This window comes from Bombyx mandarina, chromosome 15 (genome assembly GCF_030267445.1).
Source record: "Bombyx mandarina strain Sakado chromosome 15, ASM3026744v2".
Lineage (NCBI taxonomy): Eukaryota > Metazoa > Arthropoda > Insecta > Lepidoptera > Bombycidae > Bombyx > Bombyx mandarina.
Window position 1 is genome coordinate 4,494,273 of NC_143221.1, and position 17,162 is coordinate 4,511,434.

Genomic DNA, 17,162 nt, shown 5'->3' on the forward strand with positions numbered 1-17,162 from the left:
TAATCGAAGCTCTGGGGAATATATTATCTAATAAATTTATTCGGTGATAAAAAGCCTTTTTAGGGAATTAATAGTTCGAACCTACCGTGGTGAATATCTAAACACTTCGTAATTTTAAAATTAAATAATCACAGATTAATTTACAAGCAAGCTACCAACGAATGAAGCCGGAATTCCTCCTTTCTACATTTGTAATAAAAACAAAAAAAAACAAAAACGCCTTAATGGACATCGGATATCATGCAAATTTATGAGGTTACCTTTGATGGAGGCAAAATTGTGAAATAGAATACGCTTTACAAATATTCAACTTGTATACAAATGCTTAAACTTCTTCACATTTTACCTGCTTAAATTATCAACGTACAATAAGTCCTTAACTATGAAATTGCCATTTTACAATAAAATCAATTTTATTTAAAAAAATAATGGAATTCTATTTTCAAATTCAGTCAATTATCACTTTGATTTCACTACATTTGTACGTTTTTCTTCAATTCGGACACAATTAAAATACGAGTAATAATTGAATACGAGTTCTATCTAATTGAATTTGAATTTGAATTTTAATTTATCGCGGCAACGTGTATGCAGTGAAAACTAAATATACTCGAGAGCAATGAATGCGGGTCACCTAAAGAAAACTCTAAATCTTAAAAACTAAAAATACTAGCTTATCGAAATTAACGGTGTTTAATACACGATATAATACCCCTAAAATAAAAGTAATAAAATTTATAAGTCACTACATTTTATTTATTATAAATTACGTAAAGAAAAAAAAACTTCTGATCCCCTTAAAACAAAAATAAGAAACATGTAATTTTTGTACAACAATAATTATGATTTTCTTGAATTTTAATAGTTTGTATTGCCTCTTCGTGCTTCCATTACTGCGTTTACGTGGCTTGGCAAGCTGTACACCAAGTTTCGCCAAAGCTCTGTGGGAGCAATTTTGAGCTCACGAAGCGTGATTGGGGGAGGGTTTCGTTGCTTTACGCATCTCCCTCCCTCGATCGGGTTGATATCCGGGCTGCGTGCTGGCCACTCCATACGAGTAATGTTCATCTCTTGTAGGTAGTCATTCACAATGAAACCTGTATGAGGTCAGGCTTTATCATGCATAAATATAGAATCCTGACCCAATTTGACCATAAATGGCCCAACGCGTTAATTCAGGTTTCTTCCACATATCTTACGGTAATTAAAAAGCCGTTTTCTATGAACACCAGCTCTGTGTGACTCTCAGATAAAATACCGTCCCACACAAGTACAGACCCACCACTGTAGGCTACTTTTTCTTCTATACGTGCTTGCTTGAATCTTTCTCTTGGTCTTCTATACACTTTGTGTCTTCCATCGTGCTTGTAGAGCACAAATTTTGATTCTTCGGAGAACATAACTTTCGACCAAGCTTCAATAGTCAAATTTAAATGGTTCTGGGCGAATCTTAGTCTTGTAATACGATCACCACTCTCCACTTTAGGGCCATTTGCTGCATCGGCAGGCCTCCTCCGAGGCGCCGAAACTGATTTGTAAGTTCAATTCCTTTTCCTTTACGAGGCATTATGTTCACCAAGTACCGATCTTCTCATGCTGTGGTACACCTAGTTCTGCTTGTTCCTGGTCTACGTAGGTTAGAGCCAGTTTCCTCGTAACATTGGAAACTCTTTGTACTGTTGACAGCGACACACCGACAGTCCTGACTGTGTCGCGCTGACTCCAGCCGGTTTCCAGCATTGTGAGGATTCTGGTGCATTCTTCAGTTGTAAGCAACATGATTACAGGTTGAATAATAAATATTGAACACTATCAATGTGGTTTATATACCCACTTAAATGACAAATTAGAAACAAAATATCACATACTTTCCAAAAACTCCCACCACTCACCATCACCACCACCACCACCACCAACATCACATACTCTCCAAAAGAGACTACAACTTAGTAGTGTATTTTATATTTACATTGCACTTCTCTCTCTTTTACATAACTAAATGCACCTAAAATTTGTGCACAGTTCTTTGATTTAATCTTAGAGGGTGTAAGTAAATATAAAGATGTTTTGGGTGGATATACGACGGTCAGCAGTTTGGGAGGAAATACGACGGAAGGAAGATCCTCCACCGAGCGGGTGATATTTGCTCGGTAGACCGACGGTCCGAATGTTGTTGTTCGGAACTTGCATATATGCGCTTTATCTTGAAAATGTCGTAAGCGAGATTCAGGCATCTGTCAATTATCTTGCGTTGTATGATGGCTACCCGCCACAATGTCCTTTGTTATCTTTCCTTCTTCCAAATACATCTCGATAGCACTGTTAACTATTAGGTCTCTTTGGAGTGACTACTCTTGCATAATCTTTGGGAAGTCCAATCTAAAGTTTGTTTGACGATTTAATTGGCATTGGCACTGATGTTGAATTCGAAATGAAAACTCTTAACAAAAACGTAGTTAGTTTTTTCTTTGGTCATCCAATTAGTATATACAGATGTAGTAAATTTTTCTTAAAATATGTACCTTTATAATTATTATTCTTGTTCAAGTATTTTTCTTTATATAAATTTAATTGTCTTTTTTTGGTGATAAACCGAACCTGCTATGAGATAAAAATAATGATGATATTTACCAATATACACACCACCAGTGAAAGTTGAATATGAATATTTTAATAGCTGTGGATCTTTCTGGAGAATTTTTCACCCTATGTTTAAAATATGATGGATATGAGGAAAAGTGAGTGTGTTAGATTATCAGTAATAATATTACGTAAACGTCATTCCGATAGAGGCACCCGTCACGTGCGGACGTGCTCATCGTCCACTCGATCGCCCGGTCTTTGTTCGCCCGGCTTTTGTTAGCCCGGCCATTGTTCGCGCGGCCTGTGTTCGTGATACATCTGCCGACCAAGTGTGTTTCCTGGAAGCTTTTATTTGTTTTGTTTTAGTTATTTTTGTGTTCGTGGAACATTTGCCGACAAAGTGTTTTCCTGCAAGTATTTATTTGTTTTGCTTCTTTTTGTAATTTCTGTTTTGTTGTGCTTTTTCGTTGTCCTGTAGTAATCGCGCCGCATTGCCACCTGTGTTCAATAGAACCGCTCAGGTCCGAGAAGTTGGGGCCTCGCCGCAAGGCGAGTGTTTTCAAGACCCGGGGCCGCCCCACCTGGGTACTCAGCGATCATGGACGCTGTATTCGTGGAATTCCTCCGACTTCGTCACCCACAGCTCGCCTCAGAGTTTCTGGCTTTCAAGGCCAATCACACTGCGAGCTCTCTCGAAGACTCCGCCGTGCTCGCTGCTCCTGCGTCGCCTGTACCTGCGTGCAAAGCGTCTACATCGAGCACCGCAGCCTCCGTCGTGCCTGCCGTTCCCGCGTCGCCTATACTGGCGAGTAAAACTACTGCGTCGTCCGCCGTGGCCACCGTTCCAGCAGCGCGATCATCCGCGGCCTCCGTCGCGCCCTCCAAAACTCCTGCTTGTAGGTCACCTGCGCCCGCCTCCTCGTCCTGCGACTCTGACTCGGAGATGGAGGTCGACCTCGCCCCCGCCTCATCGACGGATGGATTCACCCTGGTACAAAAGGGTAAGAAGCGTGCCGCGGAGTCTCGAGCTCTCGCGGCCGCTAAAATTAGCAAAGCCGCGAACGCGTCGCGCCCCCGCCCTCAGACTCCCGTTGCGCCTCCAGCCCGTGCCACTCCGTCGCCGCGACCGGTGGCGCAATCTAAAACTCAGACCCCTCCCCCGGTTATCCTTCAAGAGAAGGCAGCTTGGGACCGAGTTTCCCTGGCCCTTAAGGCCAAAAATATTAATTTTGCCAGCGCCCGTAATCTCGCCAACGGGATTCAAATAAAAGTAACGACACCCGACGACCATAGGGCCCTCTCAAGTTACCTCCGAAAGGAGCGTATAAGTTTCCACACTTATACGCTCCAGGAGGAGCGCGAACTCCGCGTTGTCATACGTGGAATCCCGAAGGAGCTAGATGCCGATCTCGTCAAGGCAGATCTGATAGAACAAGGCCTACCAGTAAATTCCGTGCACCGCATGCACACCGGCCGCGGTAGGGAGCCATACAATATGGTTTTAGTCGCCCTCCAGCCTACCCCCGAGGGTAAGCAAATTTTTAACATTCGGACCGTCTGTAGGCTCTCCGGTATTGCCGTCGAAGTCCCCCATAAAAAAGGCACTCCTAGTCAGTGCCATAACTGCCAACTGTACGGGCACTCTTCCCGTAACTGTCACGCGCGCCCCCGATGTGTTAAGTGTTTGGGCGATCACGCCACGGCCCTCTGCGCTCGCGACCAAAAAACCGCGACGGAACCGCCTAGCTGTGTCCTGTGCCGAACACAAGGTCACCCCGCGAACTACCGTGGATGCCCCCGAGCTCCAAAAATAAATCGCCGCGTCGCCCGTCAAAACCGCCTCCGAGCTTCCGGCCCAGACATCAAAGCCACGGTACCCTCTGTGCCGAAGGCTAAGCCTGCTTTCGTGCCGGCGTCGGTGCCCAGCGTCTCGGCTTGGGCTAAACCGTTGCCGTACACGAACACGGCTATAACTCTCTCCCCCGCGACTCGTCCCACCCCCGCGATACGTCCCTCCCCCGCGACCTGCCCTCCGACCGCGTCCGAAAATCTCGCTCTAGCGATCGACTTTTTTCAGTCGATCAACTTTGAGCGTGTTAACGCTTTGGGTGACGCCATTCGCGCCGCCTCCACTGCACAACATTTCATCGCCGTTGTGCAAGAATACGCTGACGTATACGCGTCGTTAAATACGTACGTCCTCCCCTCACTCCGCCGGTAATCAATGGCGTACATTAGTAGAATAAAACCCTTATCCGTAACAATAGGATTTTTTAACGCTTACGGTCTCGCAAATCAACGTGATCAGGTTTGTGATTTTTTGCGTGACCATCAAATTGACATTTTCTTAGTGCAGGAGACCCTACTTAAGCCCGCGCGCCGTGACCCTAAAATCGCGAACTATAACATGGTCAGGAACGACAGGCTCTCTGCCCGTGGTGGTGGTACCGTTATTTACTATAGAAGAGCCCTGCATTGCGTCCCGCTCGATCCTCCCGCGCTCGCTAATATCGAAGCATCAGTGTGCCGAATCTCACTGACGGGACACGCGCCGATCGTTATCGCGTCCGTTTATCTTCCACCGGATAAGATCGTTCTAAGCAGTGATATTGAGGCGCTGCTCGGTATGGGGAGCTCTGTCATTCTGGCGGGCGACCTAAATTGTAAACACATCAGGTGGAACTCACACACCACAACCCCGAATGGCAGGCGGCTTGACGCGTTAGTCGATGATCTCGCCTTCGATATCGTCGCTCCGTTAACCCCGACTCACTACCCGCTAAATATCGCGCATCGCCCGGATATACTCGACATAGCGTTATTAAAAAACGTAACTCTGCGCTTACACTCGATCGAAGTAGTTTCAGAGTTAGATTCAGACCACCGTCCCGTCGTCATGAAGCTCGGTCGCGCTCCCGATTCCGTTCCCGTCACGAGGACTGTGGTGGATTGGCACACGCTGGGCATCAGCTTTTCTGAATCTGATCCACCATCGCTCCCGTTTAACCCGGACTCTACCCCGTCTTCTCAGGATACCGCTGAAGCCATAGACATCTTAACATCACACATCACCTCGACATTAGATAGGTCATCGAAACAAGTTGTAGCGGAGGACTTCCTTCACCGCTTCAAATTGTCCGACGATATTAGGGAACTCCTTAGAGCTAAGAACGCCTCGATACGCGCCTACGACAGGTATCCTACCGCGGAAAATCGTATTCGAATGCGTGCCCTACAACGCGACGTAAAGTCTCGCATCGCCGAAGTCCGAGATGCCAGATGGTCTGATTTCTTAGAAGGACTCGCGCCCTCCCAAAGGTCTTACTACCGCTTAGCTCGTACTCTCAAATCGGATACGGTAGTAACTATGCCCCCCCTCGTAGGCCCCTCAGGCCGACTCGCGGCCTTTGATGATGACGAAAAAGCAGAGCTGCTGGCCGATACATTGCAAACCCAGTGCACGCCCAGCACTCAATCCGTGAACCCTGTTCATGTAGAATTAGTAGACAGTGAGGTAGAACGCAGAGCCTCCTTGCCACCCTCGGATGCATTACCACCCGTCACCCCGATGGAAGTTAAAGACTTGATCAAAGACCTACGTCCTCGCAAGGCTCCCGGTTCCGACGGTATATCTAACCGCGTTATTAAACTTCTACCCGTCCAACTCATCGTGATGTTGGCATCTATTTTCAATGCCGCTATGGCGAACTGTATCTTTCCCGCGGTGTGGAAAGAAGCGGACGTTATCGGCATACATAAACCCGGTAAACCAAAAAATCATCCGACGAGCTACCGCCCGATTAGCCTCCTCATGTCTCTAGGCAAACTGTATGAGCGTCTGCTCTACAAGCGCCTCAGAGATTTCGTCTCATCCAAGGGCATTCTCATCGATGAACAATTCGGATTCCGTACAAATCACTCATGCGTTCAACAGGTGCACCGCCTCACGGAGCACATTCTTGTGGGGCTTAATCGACCAAAACCGTTATACACGGGAGCTCTCTTCTTCGACGTCGCAAAAGCGTTCGACAAAGTCTGGCACAATGGTTTGATTTTCAAACTATTCAACATGGGCGTGCCGGATAGTCTCGTGCTCATCATACGGGACTTCTTGTCGAACCGCTCTTTTCGATATCGAGTCGAGGGAACCCGCTCCTCCCCACGACCTCTCACAGCTGGAGTCCCGCAAGGCTCTGTCCTCTCACCCCTCTTATTTAGCTTATTCGTCAACGATATTCCCCGGTCGCCGCCGACCCATTTAGCTTTATTCGCCGACGACACGACTGTTTACTATTCTAGTAGAAATAAGTCCCTAATCGCGAAGAAGCTTCAGAGCGCAGCCCTAGCCCTAGGACAGTGGTTCCGAAAATGGCGCATAGACATCAACCCAGCGAAAAGTACTGCGGTGCTATTTCAGAGGGGAAGCTCCACACGGATTTCCTCCCGGATTAGGAGGAGGAATCTCACACCCCCGATTACTCTCTTTAGACAACCCATACCCTGGGCCAGGAAGGTCAAGTACCTGGGCGTTACCCTGGATGCATCGATGACATTCCGCCCGCATATAAAATCAGTCCGTGACCGTGCCGCGTTTATTCTCGGTAGACTCTACCCCATGATCTGTAAGCGGAGTAAAATGTCCCTTCGGAACAAGGTGACACTTTACAAAACTTGCATAAGGCCCGTCATGACTTACGCGAGTGTGGTGTTCGCTCACGCGGCCCGCACACACATAGACACCCTCCAATCCCTACAATCCCGCTTTTGCAGGTTAGCTGTCGGCGCTCCGTGGTTCGTGAGGAACGTTGACCTACACGACGACCTGGGCCTCGAATCAATTCGGAAATACATGAAGTCAGCGTCGGAACGATACTTCGATAAGGCTATGCGTCATGATAATCGCCTTATCGTTGCCGCCGCTGACTACTCTCCGAATCCTGATCATGCAGGAGCCAGTCACCGTCGACGCCCTAGACACGTCCTTACGGATCCATCAGATCCAATAACCTTTGCATTAGATGCCTTCAGCTCTAATACTAGGGGCAGGCTTAGGGACCCCGGTAACCGTACTCGTCGAACTCGACAAAGAGGTCGACGTGCAACCTAACCCATGCATCAGCCCGCTGAGTTTCTCGCCGGATCTTCTCAGCGGGTCGCGATTCCGATCCGGTAGTAGATTCATTCGCGAAACAATTGCTCTTGAGTTGTTAGGTCTCCTTCGGAGGCGCTCGGGCAGTTGTTAGCAAATCCCACCCCTCTTGGCTGAGCCTTGCTCGCCCACCTGTCCTGGTGAAACTGGAAAGGCCTTCGGGCCACCAGTAAACGTTCAATCATAATAAAAATAATAAATTACGTAAACGTAAAAAGGAGTCAAAGCAAAAACAAAATTTAACCGAGCGTAAAATATATAAATCACCGTCAATACATCGTCCAACTGTTTAAACAACTTCTGGGTAAAATGATGATTATCGAGTTAATAATCCGATGTATTCATTCAATCACCATATTATTGTTGACTGGGCTTTTGATGTTGCAATGTGAAACAATAGAAAATTACTATATTTAGCCTAGTATTGAAATTATTTAATGTCTAGACGGGATTCTAATATTTTTAAGTAACAAATCAGAGTATTATTTGGTAGTAGAATAAAACAAGATTCTACTACCTATTCATATTTTATCGAATCGAAAATCGAAATATTCTTCGTTATTATACTTTTTTGATATATGTATCAATACCTGTAACAACAGCCAATTTGATTTGAAAAACTAAAACCTCAATATAAAGATTTGTACATAATATTTTATATAAAATATTATATTGTGTAAATGTTCACTAATAACGGAATGATACATATTTACATACCAATGAATCGAAAAAAACCTACATACACACAGTCATCTAATTTAAAAGTATATATTTAAAAAATATTCCTATATACATATTTAAGATAAATCCGCTATTCACATTATACTCCGATGGAAACAATTTAAAAAACATATTCACGCCTATGTTATACAGTATTCTGAACGCCGAAAAGCCCAGGGCGAAGATCTGAATGATTTAATTCAGGTTGTATCATAAATCACATTGAGATGTTCCACGATATATAGAGAACAGTAACACGCCTTTGAAGTTGTAGAAAAATTCATATTACGATGGCAGACAAGTTGATGATTTAGAATTGTAGCAAATCACTTTAGTTTAACATTTAGAATGCACATAAATTGTGTATAGCAGTGAAAACACGTCGGTTGTTAACAATGATTGCACAGAATAGAATTGTTTTTCCGTGACTCGATTGGTTGAAGGTGTTTTTCTCGTAGTGGCCTCGGAGACCTCCTGATGGTAAGCTAATGAAGTCCATAGACATCAGCACGGATATACCTCCTAGGTGCTAGGTACGAGCAGGTTTAAGTGACAAATATTGTGTAACTGATGTGTCTTAAATAATCCTATTTCTGCTGCAAATCAGTCACATGTTCCGGTTGACTTATAACTTTATGTGCTATAAAAATATATTAAAGTTTTGATGTATATGAACTCTGACAACTTTTTATGAGAAAGAGATGAGGCATGCTCATTTATCAACAGAAAAATAAACTAAATACAGACACGTGGTTGTCTTTAATAATTAATTATCACTTGCCTTACTAGTTTCACTTGATCGTGAAAATGGGTTTGACAAAATGTGGCCTGGGAGTCACGCTCGTGCGGTCTCTCTGGCCCTTCACTCAAGCGTTGCTGATTTTGTATTCGACTCTTGTGGCTTATACGATATTCATCAGAATAGATTTATTTTCATCTATCGATTTAGATTATTGAACCAAAATATCTTGTAAAATGTACGTAATGTATAACACTAAGCTTGGCAACACAAACAATAGTTTTGGCAATATAGTTCCTGCGATTTTAATTTCATATTTTTATTTGGAAAAGAAAAAGCATTTTATTAAAATGAATACATGCTTTTTCTTAGTGAACCAACATTTCTAACGTAAGGTACATACGTTACGTAACATTTCGAACTATTATTTCGTATTTAATACGAAATAATAGTTCGAAAGCTTTGCAATAGGTGGTATCGTTAATAACCATTTGTTCCAGAATTTTCTTGAGTGGAGCGTGTGCCCGCAATTTTCATCAATCTATACTAATATTATAAAACTGAAGTGTTTGTTTGCTTAAACGCGCTAATCTCGGGAACTACTGGTAAGATCTGGAAAATTCTTTCAGTGTTAGATAGCCCATTTATCGAGGAAGGCTATAGGCTATATAACATCACGCTAAGACAAATACAAGCGGAGCACCAATAAAGAATGTTTCTAAATCGGGGTTATTTTTACCTTTTGAGAGCTTCCGCTGCGTGCGCTGCAGAAACGGTTAAAGTTTCGCTAACATAATGTAGCAGTAATGCGTTTCGGGTTGAAGGATGGCCCAGCCGTTGTACCTAGACATACTGAGACCTTAGAACTCATATCTCCAGGTGGCTGGCGGCATTTAGGTTGTAGATGTCTATGGGCTCGGGTAACCACTTAACACCTGTGGGCTGTAAGCTCGTCCACCCATCATCAATTAAAAAAAACCATAATATCCGCTAAATTTAACGCAATAAAACAAAATATTATGAAAATACTTCTATATTATCTCTATTGATTAGCCGATTGTGAATATTAGCATGGGTCTAGCTCCACAAACTCAGGTATAACCGGTTTTATTACAATTCAAAACAGTTTTATAAAAATGTTTCACAACCCTTCAGTCAACCGCTGATTTCACATTCGACTCCCGCGCTTTTATATAAGTAGTCCTTGCCAATCCCGGATTACGCGAGCTAAACTTGTGCTTACAAGGGAACAGTACAAATACTGAATGTAGAAGGATCAAAGGTTCCTTGCAAATAAACTGAGGAATAAATTTAAGCTGTTACGTAATAACAAACGTTGGAACTATGAATCGCTCTAATCTACTTTTTCAGAAATATGCGGTCCACGGAAATATAATCATTAAATTAATTTAAACACACTTTGCTTTGGTAAGTCTAAATAAAATAATTAAGAAAATCTATAACTCATATTGTGTTTTGACGCATCGACCTCGTGTGTCCGGCATGACTAAATTGACATTGTAGTATCTATCTGGTATTCACCCGCCACTCACACCATTGAAACTCCTGTGGAGTCAAGATTGACAGCGACAGCCATACCAATAGACTCTGAATGATAAAACTTGAGTTACTAGACCGAAAACTAAATTGTCTTCCGCAACAACTTAGTAAATAGGAATATAATGTTGTGGTCTATAGATTCTGGTGACCGCATAGTACCGAGTTAGCTGTTGACGAACTGGCTAAAATACATGAAAAAAATATTTTATTCAAGTAGCAATTTAAAATATTTATAACATTACGGCCGATACGAATACCGTTCACTAGGGAAGAAAAACCCACCTTAAATTCAGGGCTTGCTCTTTTACAAATGTAAAATATATGTTTATATATTAATATAACTATAACTATAACTATTTAATGCCTTCAGCGTCAACTAGATATTTGATGTTTAAGGTACAAGAAGTGATGATCGAGATTATTTAATGCTCGGCTTCACTTAAATATGTCTTATATGTCCATAACACTTTGTCTTTTTGTATTTGAAGTAAAGCTGTTGTATTCTTTGTACGAGGAGCACTGCTGCTTGAGATACAGGTTTTATCACCTAGTTCAAGCACAGATGCAAATCATGATTGTGTTTCTACTTCTATGTTAACAATAAATACCTAAAAAAAAAAACTATGTTTCCGTAGACGACTGTACCGGCACCGAATCAAGTTAGTATTTCCCGCGCAACAGTACCGTCCAACTAAATACAACAACACCAAACAAACTCTAACATCACAAGATAAAAACTTCACAAACAAAAATACTTGGAAGACTACCGTGTGCTAAAAGTTATGAAGCTACTATTCCAGCTTGATTTAAGTAATTCTATTTAATTTAAGACGAACTTTAGCAAGATCAAACGAACGATCAAGTCAAAAGTCACTAAAATATCACACGCCAACACATTGGAAACTACATAAGTTAAATTATTATGTAGATAATCCTGCAGGTTCAGGCAGACCCTCTCGGTGTCGAGGGAGCGTGTACTTTGGTATTGAATTAAATCACATTTCGGACGACTGACCTCTTCCGTCGATTTATTTAGGGCGTGAAGAGAGTACTCCTGATGCCGACACGGGAATAAACTTTTCCTGCATGACAAATCAATATTCATATACTAAATTTTACATTAATGTTGTTTTAACGCGTGTTGAATGTTGTTGTGGTTGTGGTTTTTGTGAATTGAGTGAAATTGTAGCACTCAGTAGGCAGATAGATGACACGCTATATTAGTATGTATTTAATATATTAATATATATTTCTTCTGTGCGTGTGTTTGTTACTGAACTCCTTCTAAGCGGTTGGACCGATTCCAATGATTTTTTTGCATGCATTTGGGTGGCGCCCTGGATGGTTTAGATTCACTAATGAACCCGACAAATGGCGCTGCAGTCGGTATATAGGTTATTTACCTTTCCTAGAAATAATTTATATGGCAAAGCAATGTTTGCCGGGTCAGCTAGTGTCATATTTATTTTTAGCCGTCGTGGGTAATTTGTGAGGCCGACTACCGTATTTTTGTATGTGTATTACCATATGTTGTGTATAATACGTATGTGTATGAGTATCAAGAAACTACTCATAATCGGCAAAGTGGAAGAAAAGAGGCTTAGGGGGCGTAGGCCCATGCGCTAGTTTGATCAGATTAAGACGACTTTGGACCACAGCATCAATGTCGCTATCCACTGCGCAGAAGACAGGAGGGAACGGTGGAACATAGTCCTAACAAAAATGCTCCGTAAAGGTCACGAATCTCAGCACTGAGGAACATGACGCACGAAGTTTTATTTTTGCTTAGATGGAGGTGACGAGCTCACAGCCCACCTGGTGTTAAGTGGTTACTGGAGCCCATATACATCTACAACGTAAATGCGCTACCTACCTTGAAATATGAGTTCTAGGGTCTCAGTATAGTTACAACGGCTGCCCCGCCCTTCAAACCGAAACGCATTACTACTTCACGGCTAAAATACAGTGCAGACTCACAAGGGATCCTACCACCTGTTGCTTCATAGACATGGTTGCTTCGAAGAGATAACTCTAAACAATAAGTCCGGCAATTTTTTTTGCCTATTCCTAACGCAAAGCTGCTATAGACATCAGTTTGAAGGGTGGACAGTCGTTATACAAAACAACGATGACTTCGACCTCATGTCTCAAAGCGATTGGAGGCATTGTGAAGGACACGGCTAAGGATCAAATACCGGGATGGTCGTGAGGCAGTTCACCGATCTAAGCAGTTAAAAAGTACATATTCTAAACCTAATAAATAAATTATGTAAGCATCGTAAAAAAAAACTTCACGACTGATGTTTTAGACGATAATTTAATCATCATGAGGTCGTTAATTCTACATAAATCTTTTGTTAATCATTCCTCCGTTTTATATATTCGGTCGAAAGACTTGTTATTACGAGTATGTTTCTGTACACGATAGAACAGTTGATTATACTTTTCAATTTGAGTAATTCAATCCGTTTTTTTTAACTATAATACTTTTTTTAAGTTTCCCGCTTTCAAGACATTTTTGGAAATAGTTTTTCACTATTGCCGTTGACAGTCGTAATGCATAATAATATTTCACAATTCATGAATACTTCAAAATATTCGTAATAAATATCTTGATATGAGACTTAGAAAATCTGTGAAGTATACATGTATGTACTACATATGCTTTATTTATATTAAACGTAGTGTTGTAGCTTTTTTTCCATGTTTTTTTTTGTATGCTTTGGAGAATAACGTGCATTGAAAAAATAATTCTATTGGGTTCGTTTTGGCATGACAGCGTCTTATAATTCGATGGAGCCGGCTGCACGCACGAAAAACATGACTCATGCGGCGTTACCTCGCTCTGAGGCGTTCCGTTTAAGGTTTGAAGTGCAAGCGAGAGCGCGCAACGAGCGACAAAGAGGCACAATCGACCTCCGCGTTCGGCAGCGTTCAAAATCTGTCTCTTTCCAACTTGAGTGAGCGATGCATCCGCGTGGACAGCTGCTATACAATAATACATTTACATGTTTTCGTCAAGTATGAAGTTCAGTGAAAAGTGATTGTGGTATCAATTGTCCATACAAAATATCTATCAAACAAATAAAATTAAAATTTTGTTTTGAAAAATTGAAACCATTCCATCAGTATTTTCTTATGACGTTGTCACGTTCAACTATCGTCAGTAAACCGACTTTACAGACAACCGATATTTTTTTTAAATTAATTTTACAAGGTACTAAATCATGCCGACATTTTTTGTTCAATTTCAAAAGTCAATTAATTTCCGATGTGTAAATAAGCTGCCCGAACTCATTTTGAAAAGCGTTTTTCAATAAATATCGGTAAAAATACTTCGCGGAAGGTTGACTTTTATGTTTAGGTAATTAGACGCGTGGGAAGACGCCCCTACTGATTAATTTTGGAGGTTACTTTTTGTGTTATGTTATGAACCACATTTAGAATAAATAAAAGAATAATTTCAATTATTCGTTTTTTATTTTTATTTAAACGAGTGAACGAGCTCACAGCCTACCTGGTGTTAAGTGATTACCGGAGCCCAGAGAATTCAATACTCAACGATCTACTCTTTTAAAACAGCAAAATATTCAAATTCAAATTCAATAAAACCAAATTAGATAATATTATTATTGTGCGTCCACTGTTTGTTATCCTGTGATTTCCATAATACCTACGTGCTACGATAATCAAATGTACTACGACGTAGTCTCTGATTTGCTACGAAACCTTGCAGTGTCTACGGAATACACCCCTTTGTAGGCGTCTTATTATTGTAGTGGTATCTGGTCCAGACTACAGCAGTTTTTTTTTAATAGACAAGAAATTTTTATTTCTTATTCTGATTCCGTTCCTACTTGTGTTTATCTCGCACTTTCTGTTGCATTCTAACATGTTCTGGCACTCATAACACACGAGAAAATCTTACTTGGAAATAATGAAAGTGACATGTTAATAAAACCGTTTATTTGTGTCGTATTAATGATTCGTTATTTAAATGTTGATTTTAAATACCATCGAGACACATCTCTCAATAATCTATCTAAGGCGTTGGAAGGTCAATGAAATATTGACTGCCACTTAGACCTTTTCCTCAATACAATGTAACTTATAATTTAAGACATTTAACATAACTATTATAGGCTTAACATTACTTTACAGAGCCACAAAATACAGAACCCGCTTGCAAATAACAATTCAGTGAATAGCTAGTTATTTCTCAGTGCCACTTTTATATAGGAAATAACAATTGGATTCGACTGCGTATCCTCAGATTAATAGGATCATTTTGCCGTCAGCGTTTCCAATAGGAATCGACTCGATGTTTGCCACCACTCGCTTGTAGCCTGTTCCAAAGTAAAATAGCGCATTTATTTATACTTTATAGCTTTATTATTTATAGCTTATTTAACGGCCGTCTGGTGTAGTGGTAAGTGACATGGTCACTACACAAGGGGGTCGCGGGTTCGAATCCCGCCAAGGGGAGATATTTGTATGATACACATAAATGTCTTTTCCAGGGTTATGGATGTATATTAAAATATTAAATATATGTATTTGTATAATAAAAATCTTACATTTATTTCCGTTATCTGGTACTTGTAATAAAAGTTCTTTACTTATCACGGGACCAGTTAACGTGGCGTGATTGTTAGTAAATATTTATTTATTATTTATTTATTTATGTTTATTGTTAACACAGGTGGATAAGCTCACATCCCACCTGACGTTAAGTGTTTACCGGAGCCCATAGGCACCAACAACATAAACGCCGCTACGAAACTTGAGACATGATTTCTAAGTCACAGATTTTTAGAGTACAATGGCTGCGCCACCCTTCCAACCAAAACGCATTACTGCTTCGCGGCAGAAATAGGCAGGGCGGTGGTACCTACCCGTGAGGACTCACTAGACACCCACCCTACTCCACCAACAATTACCCAATTTATATTTTTTGTGGCTTTGATTTTTGTTACACGAGGCATTTCCAACATTATGGAAGTCATTCATGAACATATATTAAGTAAGTATTTCAGTAATTATATGCTACCAGCCTGCTGAATTCGAACATTGACACGTTGCATCGCTCGATACGAATGCACTGCGTGTCTTATCCTTTAGGCCAACACGGCTGTAAACTTTCACGTTAGGTAGACGAGCTCACCAATCAACTTTAATTTGGCAATATCCAGAATCCATAGACGCCACAATATGAAGATTGCATTGGGCCATATGACCAAAGCTTACCTGATAGTTAAAGACTATGTAACTAATTAATAAAAAGTCATTTTCATCGGTTCTTAATACGTACGCAAATTTTCAAGGACGATTTGAATTTGGTTAAAATTACATTGAATGATTCTGTTACAGAGTCAAGCAAATATAGGTATTTTTAAAAAGGAAAATCGAAAATTGATGCCTGCATCGTATCGAACCACAACACAAATGCACACTGCATATAAATACATAGGAATGTCTCACGGGAAATAATCTGATCAATCCTGCAGTGGAAAATACCGAAAAAATTATGAGGATTTTAACACGCACGGGTAAATAACAACGTTCCTTTTTTTTTTTTTTTAGTGCCGGTGTAGGTAGAGGAACATACGGCCCACCTGATGGTGATTGGTTACCATCGTCCATGGACGTCAGCAATGCCAGGGGCAGAGCCAAGCCGCTGCCTACCGTTTAATACTCTCCACAAGCCTCGTTTGAAGAAGGACATGTCATAGCGCTCGGGAAGCACCGTGGAGGGGAGCTTATTCCAAAGGCGGTACGTGGCAAAAAAGATCTCTGGAAACATTATTTTTCAATATTTTATTATTTTATTGTTAATGAAAGCACTGGCTCCAGGTAGTACGGATGAACTCTACTCCGGTGGCGGGCAGTATGATGGTAAAAACGACATGATGGTATCATCTCAAAAAAATTCTCAGAACAGGTCATTTCTTACCGATTTCAGCCGTTTGCCAATCATGTGTTTCAATTAAATGCGTCATACAGTACAATTAAAACGTCAACCTGGCATATAAAATTGAATGGTCAATTCACTCCATGCACTCTGTGGACTCGGAATTTTACCTGCTTCCTGCACTTTGGTTAAGTGGGTACACAACTGGCACTTATGCTATTCTACAGCGATGTCCCGGACAGCGGTTTACTGCCAGCATCGTTTTATTTTTATTGGAACATAAAACATTCTTCCTCTCAATCACCAGCCCACTAATGGTACTTTCCGTGATACATAAACAATAATACAAGAGCTTTCAACTTTTATGAGTGGCCGTAAAAAAACGCGCTCTTGCTTGATGTATAGTGTGTTCTCGATGTCATTATAGGGTGTAACACGATAAAATATGAACCGATAAGAATACATGCTAACCTATGTTACAATTTACGGCTTGCAAATAA

The 17,162-nt window shown here is 41.4% G+C and overlaps 1 protein-coding gene across 10 annotated transcripts in view; it reads right to left on the reverse strand.

The window, feature by feature from the left end:
- Positions 1 to 17,162, reverse strand: part of cac (calcium voltage-gated channel subunit cacophony) — a 198,426-nt gene that overhangs the window by 166,420 nt on the left and 14,844 nt on the right. The gene's annotated exons all lie outside the window — the stretch shown is intronic.